The 15,860-nt window shown below is 36.7% G+C and overlaps 1 protein-coding gene across 2 annotated transcripts in view; it reads left to right on the forward strand.

Moving 5' to 3' along the window:
• Window positions 1-15,860, forward strand: part of LOC124369809 (homeotic protein ultrabithorax) — a 306,869-nt gene that overhangs the window by 265,714 nt on the left and 25,295 nt on the right. The window contains exon 3 of one of the 2 annotated variants that reach the window (XM_046827922.1): window positions 7,246-9,059. The exons of the other annotated variant lie outside the window; for it this stretch is intronic. The gene's annotated coding sequence lies outside the window, so the exon portion shown is untranslated. Of the gene's footprint in view, window positions 1-7,245; window positions 9,060-15,860 lie in introns of those variants that run through there. 2 annotated transcript variants of the gene reach the window in all.

A 15,860-nucleotide genomic window follows, 5' to 3' on the forward strand; every position in this document is an offset into this window, starting at 1 on the left:
GGAGGTGTTTCAGACGAGCTTTGGATGTTAAGCGATCATTGAGTTGTTTGATGTTATTAGGGAGCCCATTGATTATTCTTAAGACGGCAAGCGTTTATAAGCCGTCGTTCGTTGTTGTTCGATTAGAAAGTTGTCCCTGCCTCTTCTTATGTACTGATGGACATACCTGCCCTGTACCTACTAAAATTTGTTTCGACACAACAGGATGACCTCATCATTAAATACACTCATAAATTCAGAATGAATCCCTGACTAAGGTTGACAGCATGACTAAGGTATAATGAACCGTCAATATCTTTTGATTACGTGGAACCCTCCTTGTAGACATTACAACCGATAATCATATGTAATATCCCAGTTATTATACCAATACAAAGAGCTACCTTAAATTAATTTATTGGAGAACTCACTAAAGATGCCCATAGTCAAATTGGCAAACCATTGAGACAATGGATCTTAGCCAACTACCCCAAGTACCTTGCCTCTCTCTTCTAAAAAATCGAAACTAGAAGGAACAGGGGCCACTGTCATCACAAAGTTGGATCATATCCACCCGACACGGCTAAGAGGCACTCGAAAGCACAATTACATTCGGTGCCAATGTTTTCGCAAAGACCATTCCCTGGAGTGGCGAGTTCCTCCGAGCTCGCATGTTTTGTTTTCTCGGCGGCAGGTAAATGATGAATTGCCCAGCGAGCTCTGAAGGTCAAACAGCCGGTCTGGCCAATCTGAGGATTTCGGTGCCGAAGATACCATCTGACCCCCTCTCATGCCCCCCTCCCCCCTTCCGACACATGTGGGTTTTGAATCTCGAGCCCAACATATTAGCATACAGCTCTCCGTGTGCAACGAACTCGACGTGGTCGTAAGAAATATTATTGCCTTTTTGGGTGTAAAACGTTGGCATCCAAATTCCATTAATTCGTCGTAGAAATGTCACGGACAAGATATTTATATACGTAGAAAGCCTGTATATTATTACTTTCTCTTAAATACTTAGTGCAGTAGAAAGTCTAAAACTGATTTTCGGTTCCATGTGGAAATATTCATTTCGATGTACTTTGACAGAATAGAGTGGATCTGCAGCTCTAGGCCGTGATGTATATCCACCGCAATTACCTGATGAGAAGCTAACGACAAACCCAATGTACCTTCAATATGTCCGAGACCCTTGCAGGAGGGTAGACTTAGAGTATGTTGAATCACTACTGCCAACTCTAAGCTACTCTAAACGCTGTTTCGATGGGGATCATGCAGGGTTGTAATAAGCGAAGCAGTGAACTTTTAGTGCCGAATTGAGGGTGACGTGGCAAAGAAGAGATGAAGATATTATATCACCAATGATGCAATACTGTTTGCTTGCATGCAAATTGAATGTAACATTGCGTTTGTCATTATAATATTCTTTGTAATCGATTGTTCAATCCTCAAATAATTACCGAACTATTTGTTTTATATACAAACATTATACTATTAAACCTTAGATGATATTATATGTTTAGCTGACTGTTAGAAGATTTTACTTGCTTATAATTTTGGAAAGATTTTCAATTGATTAACTACGTTTGCTTTAATTACCACAATTATATGGCTTAAAACATAACACATAACAAACTCATATATATAGGACATAGCAGTTCCAACATATACAAATATACCCGTTCGTGTGACAAAGTAATTTTAACTAAAAATAAACAATTGTATAATAATCTAATATACATATAAATAAATTTGTTATTTTCTATAACAAGAGTTGTTGTAAATTAGTTAACGGGATTCAAAAAGTGACGAAATGAATGAAAGCTATAACTATATAAAAAGTATAACTATAATATATATGTTCTTTTACTGTTAACATAAAAACAAAGGTATTGACTTTTTTATTTGAATCAGGATGTAAACAAATTTCTAAGTATAGTTAAACTTTGGTAGATATAAATCAAAATATATCCGTTTTTATCGTGATTTTTGTGACGTGTAGTGCTCTGGTGTGCGCTCTCCTAAATGTCCACTTAAGGTGTTGCAATTTAATTTTGGCAGGGTTTGGTTTGAATTCCTTGATTTTTAAAGGAACGTCGAAACAGAAAATGATACTGTGTTTCATTCCACGAGGAATTACAGGCTCTCCAAATATAAAATTTATACAGTTTTCTAATCCGGCCTAAATAGAGAAAATACCTGAGTATAAAAAAGATGACATTTTTATAGTGCATAGTGAGGCAAAGCTGCAGAGAGTGACATGTGTTTTTAGTTATCATAAAATAAGGAAATTGTTGCATATAAAGTATATCAAGTACATATTAAAAACAATTTTTTTTAAGAAATTGTTTTTAAAGCCAAAGAACAATTTCACTCCTTCTAATCATTAGTACAAAAAAAAAAAAAAACTGTACAATACAAAAATAAACTAAACAACTCTGTAACCATTGTTCTTTGGACCTGATTAGAAGATGCTCCGAAAAGACTGCTTCTAATTCCTAACACTTCCCGTGCAATAATAAAAATTACTTTTTATTTGCTTTCTGTAATCAATATCCTTAGGACTGTGGGCAAAGTGTCTTCGTCAAATTGTTAATTGAAAACTGATAGCTCTATCTTAACCTCAATTATAAAGGTTTTATATTTCATAAAAATTAGCTTTAACCAAATATATCCAATCTTTATCGCGATTCCCGAGTAGAGGCGCAGCGCCGCGGCATGGTGTGCGTTCTACGAAGATACCCACTTAACCTCCTTCTTGGATTTCGTTCCAACTTTAAATTGAACCAGATTTACTGTCCCGGGGTCGATCCGGGGGTTGTGACGTATTTAAATTAAACCGTCGGAAAGTTGGAATGGTATTATACAGGGCGAGGAGGAACGGGGCGCGATTTTGCGAAACTTTTCCTGTTTTCCTCTCCGGTGAATTATTAAAGCTGCTGTTCTTCAGTTCTTCTTAAAAACCTGCAAGTTGTATAATGCCGCCACACGCTTTGTCCATGTTTCAACCCTCTCCTCCACCCCGCCCTCTACCGCCCTGCCACCCTCGCCTACTCCCTACAAGCTACCGACAGAGCTGTGTAACATATTTGCTACGATGCGCTACATGGTCTCCCCTCGTACTTTGAATTTGTTTTAAACTTGTTCCCCTCGGACCCCGACTTCAAAGTGGAGAAGTAACTCCGCGTTATCACGGGTGCAACATTCTGGTCCGGGTTGTACATGACCGACCTCTGCCGTAGTCCTTCTTGAGTTTCTTCTTAACATTTCTGTACTGTCCTGGAAACTGTGGGATTTATCAGGGATTCCCTCATTACGATGATAATGCTAACAGGGTTTACTCATGTGGCACACTTCTAGAAGCGCAGGTGGCAGAACTACGAATCATACATGTAATCTTTACAATAAATATCGACTGGGTTTTGGTAAACCCCCAAGATTATTTATCATATTGAGTAAACATATTGAGTAACTGATTAGAAATACTAAGGATGTGTTAACTTAAATATAAAACATACAACTAAAAAGGGAGCGGTATGTTACACTTAAAAAGCAGTTTAGTCTTAACGAATACCTCAGATATGTTATATTCTATGTACCTTACAGATTCAATAGTTATAAAACTATAAAAAAGACTTAACATATTTTTATTTAATTTCTTGTTTTACACAGCCTTCTGTTAAATCTAGTTGCGGTTGCGTAAAACATTATGTAACACAACGTACAAGTGACACGTGCACAACCCATACCGTCAGTACCTAGCGACTCTACATTAAAGTTATTCAGGGGTTCCTTACAAAAAGTAATTCTCGATTCGGAATTGAATATTCAACATATAGTTTTATTGCAGTATAGATTAAATACATACACATATGTACCAAGTTATTGTTATGTGTTACATAAGACGTGTTTTCTAGTTTGTGTTTTATAAACATTATAGTATGTAAAAAAGTAGGTTTCTATACTGTTAGCTTAGATCAATTTGAAGTTTTGTTTTATATTACCAGTGTCTTAACTAAGCTTTGAATAAATACTTGAATGGCAATTTATATAATGAACTAAATGCATTATTTTAATCATGTATGAAATAGCGTGTATGTGTATCTGTTACCAACTCCTGAAGGTGACATTTGGAATAATACGAGTACAGATTATTTTGAAGGACCATAATACTCGGTTACTCCATATGGTATGTTGTGAAAATTACCTGAAAAAGAAACTACTTTGGGAGGAGCTGCCCGCAATACATTGCACATGACTAAAAACGCTGTTTTAAAATGGGTCGTCGAATTTGAATTATAAACTCGGTATTCCGTCCTTGTTCTTTAATTCATCTTCTTACACGCCCAAGTGTCCCAATTTTTTGCGACGCTTACGACTCGATGTGTTATCGAGAGCTCTGTACACCTGGTCTGCACTGCGTCGCTGCCCCAGTTCTTTGCAGGCCTTATTCAGCCCGAAAAAACTCATTCAAGCCGTAAAAATTACAATTTCAGATACATTACACGGCCGTCGGTTACACCGCTCATGAGACCTGCAATAAGTATTTGCGCTACTTTTTTGTGAGTTTCGAAATTTTCCCTCTTTTCTTCACAGTGTGGGTCCAAGACACGCGTACACAGTTGTGGTCTCATCTCAGGACGTCACTCCTGGACGTACGTTCACGTTCAGACGTGAAGGTGACATCATCGAGGAGACAGCCAGGCCGACCTCGTTCTACCGGTCCACAGAGTATCGTACGTGTAGACCAACAATTAGTGCCGATAAAACATCTATCGTATAAACCACGTGTGCGCCACCGGAATACCAATAACTATCGCAGGAAACAAACAACAGGTGATAAATCAAAGACAAAAAGTAAACAAATAATGTGTTCAGAAGTGACACCATAAGCCGGACTGTAATTATCATATAGAACGGTACCACCCCTACCTCCCCCCTCCTCCAGACCACTGTGGACATATAAATTACATTATACTTGCAACGGCGGTGATACATGGCTTCTTACCCGCGGACACGGCGAGAAGCTGGGGGGGGGAGGGGGTGGTGGGAGAAACAAGGGAAAAGGTAAGAATGTGAGACGGTACGGTGCGCTCGGATAGCTTTTTAACTTGTCTACAAAATTAAGTTATCACAGATACTCGTAAAAAGGTAACCGTCTATTTGAGTAAACTTTAACTAAGTAAATCGGTTTATTATTTATGTAATTGAACTATGAAATATTTTATTAATATATTTTGATAATAAAAGGTGGCTTACTTAACGGTAGTATAAGAGTTTAATATAATATAAGCGTGATTATACAGGCTTGACAAAATAAACTGAGAAGGATCGTTAAAAGCGAATAGCGGAATGATACCTATCTATACGAAGATGTCAAAAAGTCTAATGAAATTACATACCTGAGAGCAAACACCAGATAATAAATTTCTCTTATTGGAAATCTGTCCCATTGTGTAAAATGGCCCTTAAGCCTTTGATATATTGGCTGGGGCCGAAAAGAAAAGCATGACAAAAAAGTGGATTTGCCTACAAAGGGCCACTCGAAAAGCAATCGGCCTGCGAGGACCCTCTGAAGACCATCTTGTGGGGTAAATGTTGCTACCCCTATATATGATAAAAGGGAGCTTCTGTCCGGTTTTTATCTCCCTCCCTCACAGCCATTTCTTATATAAACTTAATCTATATTCCTCCCACCCTCCCTCCCTCCCACCCACTCATATTTCCTTGTCGCGAACACCCGCGCGTCGGAAAAACCTTGCACGGTAATAATTCACCAACTTACGCGCAACTTTCGCTCACTCTCTTAAATAACTCACAAGTTGTACCGCTTATTAAGTTTGTTGCTTTTTGTTCATTCCCTCGACGATACCTGGCCTTTTCACGGCTAGTCTGAGAGCTAGGTGGCTGGATTTTATGATAACATTTAAATTCATTTCATTATGTGAGATATCATAATTAGGTTTGCTGCACACGTTCTATTATTAACGTAAAAACCTTTTTGTCGTCAGCAGTTGTGTACATTTTAATGTTATTTGGGAAGTATATAACCTGGATATTGTTATCATGCATTTTACCATAATACTTAAAAAGAAAAATTTAATACTGTTTTACTTTCCATAGGTGCTACGTTTTCAGGTGGATAACGTACGAAAGGCACATTTCAGTATTTACTACATAAACCTTTTTAGATACATACTGTTTTACGGTTGAAAACTGTAAAGGTAAAAACTTATTAAAGCAAATAAAATTAATAGAGTTAAACTGCCAGCTTCGTAATATATATGAAGAAGAGAGTTATCAGAATTTCACCACTTCAGTGAATCAACATTTTTGAAATTGATTCTCTCTGATGCAGTTGATTTGCATTAATTTCTTACAATACATGTGTCTTACATAATTAAAAATCCTGCTAGTTTTATATATCTAACCAAAACATACTTTGCAGTGATTTTGGGATGTACACAACATGAATTTTTCAGTTATTAATGAATTCCATGCAAATAAAAAATCATTTTTGCTTTCCTCAGGAAGAAGCAAACGTAGTATATGAATTTTGATAGGTTATTAAGTAAGGAACTCAATCATAGTACATAAACTTAATAAAGTGTGCATTTAGTCATTAACATGATTTATATGTCAATGCGGTGTCAGTAGCAAAATAAGCCTCCTTGTTAGTTACTGCAAAAGTTTAAATAATTTACCATTTTAATAATCAAGCATTTCGTTTATTGCAACACAATATTTTTAAATTAAAGGAAAAATCAATTATAATGCAAAAATTAAAACAGTGATTACGTCAATAAATTTGTGTTACGTTTTATTCAGGGTGAAAAGTGTACAAGTTTGGTTTGGACACATTAGTTAATTACGTTAATCGTAGATGTCCGTAACACTCATGAGGCGTCGTATATTAAGAATTAATAAGTTTTTTTCTATAGTAACAGAAAATAATAAACAATACATTTAAAACGTGAAGAATATAGTTTTGTTATACTCGTATTTATATGTTTATCTCACCTACACATGATGTGTGTTACAGTGGAAATGCAGTACAATGTAACACATGCAGGTTTTTCAGAAATTACTCATTTGGAGTCTGCACACATTAAAAATTGACATTTATAATGTATGCTCCTAAAAGAAATAGACACTTTAATTAGCGTATTCCATAAATTGGGTTGCTATGGATCTCTAAGGGTCCTTTTTTAAAATGAAATTTATAGTTTCCAAGTATTAATACTGATCAAAATGTTTTGTTTTAAGGTGAGCGAGAGCCAGTTGTCAGTTGGTTCCAGGGGAGACTGCGGGTCGCCGCATGTGAGTGAAAATATGTGTGTATTATGTGTACTGTAAATTTCACGCTGTAGATCACTTTATAGAGTGTCATTCGACAGTAAAACTTTCAGAAGTCTATAAAACCACTTGGTAACCTGCGTTTTCCTTAGTGAATATTTGTAACTTATTGAAAATACGTTTATCACTTTGGCACAGTACTATGCTTTGTTCCTCATATAATTAAATCTTGTATAAGAAATGTAAAATACCTTAAATTCTACATTCATGACATTTTAATGGGAAACGGGCAAAACATTTTGGAACACGTAACCCATAAGTTAAATAGGGGTCATAGATAAGTAAATAAGTACATTCTGGTTATTTCGTTTATTCCAGAATGTATGTATGTGAAATTTGCTTGTAGCATGAAAGGTCATTATTTTGTTATTTATTGTTAGGAACATATAGGTGGATAGATATAATTGATATAACTCAAATATCAGCTTCCACGTGTAACACCTTCCAAAATTTTAAAGACTGTATTTATAAGATATATATTTACAATGAATGCTCGTGAAAATAGACATTACCTTTAAAGCCTTTTGTTTATTATGTAAAAAAGTTGCAGACAACAACAGTTAGAGGTAGAAGTCGACACGTTGCTTATAAATAATATGCTCCAGTAAGCACACATTCACATATTATTTAAAACATGGAACATTTTCCCTTGATAGTAAACAGTAAAAACTTGTATATTTCAAATGTAATTTTGAACGAGTTTGGACAATGTTTCGTATTTTATGAACATTGAATGGCCATATAAAGTTACCAAAATATGTACTATTTATTGTTATGTTGTTCAAGTACATAAAGACTTTCGCCAGGACTGCATTTATTAGACACTAGATCGATTGATAACAGTAAAAATGGATGACTAATTTTATATTCGTAATCTAGTACAACAGGTTTTATAAGGTTTTAGGCGAAAAGTTTAGTCCATCATAACTATAAACACGAGCTGAGTGGGAAAAGTAACAAAATAATAAACAAAACTAAAGTTGAGATGTTAAATTATCATAGTAAATTTGTAAACTAACCGTTTTTCTGATCATGGACAGTTGTATGTCTATTAAATTCAAGACTTTCTAATGTACCATTACTCATCCTCTGTTAGTTTCATAGCATTGTTCTGAAACACCAGAGTTTCATTTTTATTATAAGTGTATTTTCAGTGAATACGACCGTATCGTGTTTCTCAGCGGCAAAGCAGCCGACAGCATTACAGCTGCGTGTTGCCAAATCATAATTAGTGTATTTATAGGATTACAATCTAGTTACAAGAGTGTTTAAACGTGTCGTGCATGCAAGAGTCTGTGACCGCGATCTTAACATAATATACAGAACTCATCTGCCCGGGAAGAGTCGACTGTGAACCCGAACAGCTTAATCTCGGGCGTTAATTAAGTTTTCGAGCAGGTGCTCCGCTAGGCGAAGGCGCTGGATTTACTCGTCATAGTTTTGTAACAGGTCCACGATTTATGCCGCGTTGCCGTTCGCATGATCGAGCACCCCCATAAATTACTCCCCGCATTACTCGATGGCTTACAATTTTTACCATCGGATTTCAAGACTGTTATATCTCTATAATATATGTTTTATATCTGTAGTACAAGCCGACTCGCGCCTGTAAATCATTTTCGCTAACAGGGATGCTCGCGCCCCAGGCGCTGCTGAGCATGCAGCATACATTACGTTTTGTTATTTATCACCCGAGCTGATTGAAAATTGTGCTCGGTTCTCCGGTTCGCTTCTTGTTGTTCTCTGATCGCGGGCCTGGCGCGGGTGGGCGGGGTGGGGCGAGCCGCCGATATATCGTGAGTCGTACGGGTGAAGACGGCCAGAACGTTGCTTTCTGGCTAATCTATATTAATAACTTAGGAGGTGGTAATTTACAAGATTTTCTCCTTATGGGTAGACGATATACCTTTTAGCACTGAAGACTTGTTAGTTCGCTGACAGACAATTATGTACGTTCATAAAATGTAAGATAATAATGTACGTTCATAGTACGTGTTATTATTTCACGACTACCCACTGCACTCTTCTACAATTGTTTGTTTAAAAATATACACTAATAAGCAATTACCTATTTTATTATATTATTAACCGTTATATAAGTTACCGTTGCTAGTAGACACAATAAAATAAAATATACAATATGTAGTATGTTTATATATATATATATTAAAAATAAATCTAAATAGTTTCAAATTTCGTAGCCTTAGAAATGATTTGCAACAACCTCTGAGATTGATTAGTGATAGAGTTAATAGACAAATTATCTGTGTTGCTTTAGTCCATAAACTAACAAATTTATGACATTTAATTCATTAAAAACAGTACAGAATTAACAACAAATAATTACTATACCATCATAAATGAAGACATCTTGTCGGTGTTTAAGGTTTTATACAGTGATAACAGACTGCAGTATTACCAATATCGTTTAATAAAATACTAAATAAACCAGTTCTGAGCATAGGCTACATCTTGTTGAAAAGGAAAATTTAATTTAAATCCTGCTACGTTAAACTTAAAATTGTAACGAATAAACATGCAAAACTTGCTTTCCAAAACTCAACCAAGTAGACAAAAGTCAATAAAATTAAGCTGGAGATCAGTGTAAAATGGCAATTGCTTGAAGAATATTGACCTGAAATATAAATTTGTAACAATACTAGGGGAATTCCTTTATACAAGTAGCGTGTTACAAACTGTATTACATTTACAAGTTCTAAAAGGCTGTGGCTCTGATAATCGCAGGCCGTCATCTCTCACACGGGACAATTTCTCAGTTTTTAATTAAACAAGCGAAAAAGCGCAACGAGCTAGATCATGTACTAAAACGACAATTCAACAGGACAATAAAAGGGGCAAGGTAAATTTGCAGATAGTTAGGGAGTTAATCTGCCCCCATCCCTCCCCCTCAGTGTTTGTTGGGCCGATTTTAAGTGGCGACCTTACCTAATTAACTAACCCGTACATCAAAGATAACATCGCTGAATTAGCGCGAAAAAAGAAAAGATATTTTCCGCGAGAGAACGGCGATATTTTCCCGCTCGCCCTTAAGCGCCGTTCATCTCCGCTGTGGCTAATATTAATGGTCGTGTAATTATGAATCCACAGGGTGTTCGGGGAAGGGGAAACGGTTCAAAATTACAACCCCACCCCAGATCAACCCTTCAGCTCCCAATATGGCGGAGTTATAATTAACGTAAAGCAACGGCAATGCCTCAAGTGGAGATTAATACGGCATGATTTACATCTGACTCCGTATATATACGCCTGCCGCCGTTTTTCACAAGTGCCTCGGCAATTTATTGGGCATTACTGGACTAATTAGTCTTGTTCGTTAAGGAAGGATTAAAGTATGTTTATCCCCCTCCCCCCACTTCCCCTATCTCTCCCGCATTCACAAGTCCACGAGATCGTAATGTCGCTATTTTACTGTCTGTAATCTTGAGACTTAAGACTCCCGTTTGTTCAGCGAGACAAGCTGCTTTTTATATTTGCTCTATTTCTCGAGCCAAGTAGCAAGACTTTGTACCAATATTGGCTTTTTCTAACGGTCTTAATGTTCTCTAATATTACTGAATGTCTTGGCAATTTTATGGGACACGGCTATTGTTATGTATCAACCAGAAGACTTGCTAGTAACTTTTAACTCGAAGATATACTAATTTAGTTTATTGCTGCTAGCTGTTGGAATGTAACGTGTTGAATGTATTAAATACGTTTTCCAAGTCTTGTATTAACTATATAAAAACGCTTTATGTAGGTAGACGTCATATGAAAAAAGGTGTGAGGGCAGTAGTAGAAAAAGCGAGTAATATATACAATTGAGAGTGAAAGAGCTTACTCAAAACAGAATATATGTTACAGCACGATATGCATTATTTTTATTGGAACAAATATATAAGTATTCAGTGTATTGAGGATGACAATGCATCATTCTTTATTAATAATTAACGTTTATTGGTTATTTGAGTACAGCCAATGTAAGTCCTTAGCGGCAATTCCAAAGACAGTAACGGGGGAATTCCAATGCTCAAGGACTCTTCTAATCATTCAGACTTGAAGGTCGAGATCGTGGAACCGGGAAACCACCATCCTTGTTGTCCTGTCGTCAAGCCACCTGAGCTACAGCGCGACATGACGCCTCAGGACGTTTTCTATGTAAAGTTGTAAATTACGCAACACTGATACTTAGTCAGCCTATTTGCATACCGCAGCGGTGCATTTTATATAATAGTACTGTCACTCTTGGCGAAGGTTCCTTTGCACAATGTTGAGTTATTTCATTTTTAGTGCCGATCATGAAATTATGTTTTCTATTTGTTTTAAACAAAACTTTCAGCGGCAACAACACAATGGTAACGATATCGTGTTGATTGCGGCGCTCTTAATGTCCTTAAAATACTATCAATCTAGCAATTTGTACTGGTCAACATTTCCCACCAAAATTATAATCCAGAATTAACGACGGTCCTCCTACAGAAGCGGATGGGGGAAGAATACAATACATCATATAAATATGACGGGCGAAACTCAGCGTAATATTTCCTTGTCAGGGGGGCCTGGACATCGGCCTCCCTCACTTAATAACACCGCCCCTATTCCTAGAGAACAGTGCTCCTTTAATTAATTTCCCCTCGTGTGCAGTCCAGCGTTATCGCCTTTTGATCAAGTCTCTGGACATCGAGTGGCGAGTGTGGCGGAAAAGGAGAGTGGGGGGTGTACAGGATTAAAACGGGGGCAGCGTCCATCAGGGAGACAAAGGGGGCAATCATGGATGCGTCTTAGAGACGGACCGGGGATCTCGTGGGTGGGGAGGGGTGAATTTATCGCATAGGTGGGCCTGAGTCTCGGCTTCACGGAAGCAAAGAAGGGCAGATGCTTCGCCTCGGGGCATTCGCACCTATATTTTACTGTTATGTCCCTTTTTATTAACAATACTTCACAAATTGGATTTACAACGGGGAAATATTGTTGAGGAGAATAGAGATGTTATTTTGATGGAGGATCTCTTAGTACGCGCGCCGCAAGATAGATGTCGCTGCAGTCGCCACCCCATGCCCTCACCCGCTCCTGGGAATTGTTTTATACACAGAGACACTCCTCTGTATTTGAAATTAAATTCTATTATTCATTGTGGAAGTTGAGCATAAAACACGGGCGCGCGAGTTTTAATAAGTTCGCCTCGGGAGTTGATGAAACTATAACAATAGAGAGTGGATTAGAGAGTCAGGCGTTACCCTGTGCCAGTGTAACATTTAATTAATGTTCATGCGTCTGCTTTAGTTGTGGCTTCCTTACAAAACGAGTTCCTCGCTCCTTACGCTCGCTTTAACGTCTTGTGTAATGCGCAAACTTGTATTTTAAAAGGACCAATTCTCGTTTGCACGAATCGTTGATAAAATTAAAGAATTGGAAATTCTCTCTTGGAGTTGTAGAGAAAAAATAACTTTGATAAATGTGGATGTAAAAGGGTTGGGGGCAAAGAGAACTATTCTTCAGCAAAACAACAAAGAGCGTCCAAGATATATTGAGCTAGTGAGCTTGGAATCTTTGAAAAAGCTCTAAGGAATGGATTCCAGAGGAAACAAGAAATAAATCTTAGAGGGAGATTTTAAAGAATCGCTTCTTTCTAGCACTTTTTAGCATAACTGGCTACATACGAAAACGATCCATGAACCAAGACAGTGTATTCATTCCAAATTAAATGTCAATGCTTATCGCACTTTTCTTCCGTATTTAATGGCAGTAAGATATTAATTTTAATAAATGTACTTAATAATATAAATATTATATTTACATTTTTAAACACCATATTTTAAATATCAACATTATTTTCTATAAGTTCACTTTTTATTTGTTAATCGTTGAGGATTGTCTATCATTAGTCAGTAAATAAAAGAAACACTGTATCAGTTAAATCACATATAAATATAATGTTACGGTGCGTGGTTTTAAGCAGGAATTAATTAATCTGTAAAGCGTCGAGTCACTATATAAAACTCGGTTAATCAAGAACAATAGGAAACTTTAATTTAACTAACTATTAGCGAAGAAGTTCGACTCAACAGTCCGATGCGGTGCGGGAAGGAACAGTCTGATTTAAAGGCACTTATTTTCTCCGGGATGCGGAAAATGGAAGTTAAAATCGATTTCGGGCAAAAACAGACCCGGATTAACAGCAATGGCAATATATTTAAAGTTCACTTTTGTTTCATTCGGTCGCAGCCAATCTCAGAAACACCTGCGGCCGCGTTTCTCTCTCCGGGATCGAAGAAAAGCAATTCCAATGTTTATAGAAAACTTAGATATCTCCCGACCCCCTTCCCTGACAAAACATCCACTTCTATTTTTTCCCTCTATCTGAGATAGTCGCTTAGGCCATTCGTCTTTCCCCCCATCCACCACCCTTATTTCCAGTCGTGGGACAATGTGACACCTTGGAGTTATAGCCCCCCACCCTTTCCTATCACCCCTACCCACCTTGAATGTTTCTCTTCAGCACTGTTTATTTGATATTCCCTAAAGCTAGAGAGAAGTTTTTATCGGAATCGTTGAGCAATAGAAAACCTGCGTTGATTGCAGGATAGGTTTTAAAAATTTACGTGGATTACGTCTTCCTCGGTTTATTTACAACAATATGGCTCGTTCGAACATATTAGATTAATAAACTGTAAAAAACGTAAAATAATTTAGGTTGCCTTGAAGTACACAGTAAGATTATTACGTAGTAATTCAGAAAAATAAAGGAGATAAACGAAAACAAACATTTATGTTCTTTATTGCAGCACACAATAAATAAAATGGCGTATAGGTAAGCTTTTTACAAATTTTACTTCAAAATAAAATAAAACTATTGTCTTTAGTTGTAGTAATATTAAAGGAAAATTTTAAATTTTTGTTTAAGCGAAAGAATTTAAACATTTCTCAAAATCACCTGAAGAAGCCATAATTAACTATATCGTATATTTTGGGCTTAATTACAAAGAGTTAATACATATCTTTCTATCTGCTCTTCGCTTTTGCTAATAAATCCAGTATTATGTAATTAATCATGCAGTGTTTTCAAAAAATATATGTTCATATTTTAATTTAATTTTAGATTATGATAGACTTGATGGACACATTCATCTATTCTTTCATTATTAACAAAATAATGTTTTAATGTAGGTTGTAAAAAGTAAAATAATGAGTAGGAAAATAAATAAAGAGGAACATTCAGCGAGCGTAGCTTGTAATTAGGGAGCAACTAGAGTAATTAGAGAGTAACTCTCCACGACCTACGGTACCCCTCACAGACTTAGCTGCCCTCTTCCTCGCCCTCGAAGAGAGACAAATCTCCCTCGGCCTGATCTTGACGCTAGGGACGTGTGATCCATAATGCATAAGTCGGGTCGGCCGAGGCACTCGAGGATCACGGGATAAAGGCCCACCTTCATCGTGAGCTTACCCTTAACACCTTTTGGCTATTGAGACTATATGGGTTTGTTATTGTGAGTAATCTTACCGGCATCTTTCGCGAGCAATACCATCAATCTAACATTTTATTATATTATCGGGAGTTTTATTTCCCAATGTTAAGAAGTAAAAAAAAAAAAACATGACACATTAGGATTTTAGTTTTTGGCATGCACTTTTCGATAAAAGTATTGTTTTTTAGACGCAATTATGAACCTAATATATATAGTTTGGTAGTTTACCGCCGTGCCTAGTGCAAGTACTGAACCTATGTTTGTTTTCACCATGGTATGATTTCTTCACTTTAGTTTTTTATTTAATTAACTATTTAATCTTAACGACTGTGAGAGGTATTAAACTTAGATATTTTTATGACTCTCATTTTATAACGTTTGATATGGTATTTTTATGATATCATATATATTATATAACTTTTAAAACTTTTCTCCTATTACTAAAAATATAAATCTTTTATGGTCTATATGTAACTTGAGGAAGATAAATCAATGCTATAGAATTGACAGTATAATTAGTTTATAGAATAGGTACCTTGATATCAGATTATTTTTAAACATAATGGTGCAGAATAATTTTTATGCGTTTTAGTAGGAAATTTTTATATGTGGATATTTTAATTTTTTTGTGGTATCTTGATAAAGGTATCTTGAACACATCGATGTCGGCTTCGATTTCTGTGGTAATTCAGACGATAATGTAACACAAAACGAACCCGGAATGTATCCAACGACACTTTGTCCCCCCTCACCCCTCTCCCCTCCCGCGTGTTTGGAGCTGGGCCATGTTCGGCGCACATGCGGTGCTGTTCGGTGACGAGAAGTTATTTATGCGCCAAACGCTCCACTGATAAATCACAGTATTAATTGTGCGGCCAAGAGCTTCGGATAAATTATGGAAAATTAATCGATGCGCGGTCAGCTTGTTTATTATGCGCTTCTCGTCGCTTTTAATTCCTGTCATTGCTTTGTACAGCTGTTACAGTGGGATATTCCGGCAGGGCTGGCAACCGATGCAATGAAAAATCTCAGGAAAATTTACGAAATCTACAAAAA

This window comes from Homalodisca vitripennis, chromosome X (genome assembly GCF_021130785.1).
Source record: "Homalodisca vitripennis isolate AUS2020 chromosome X, UT_GWSS_2.1, whole genome shotgun sequence".
NCBI lineage: Eukaryota > Metazoa > Arthropoda > Insecta > Hemiptera > Cicadellidae > Homalodisca > Homalodisca vitripennis.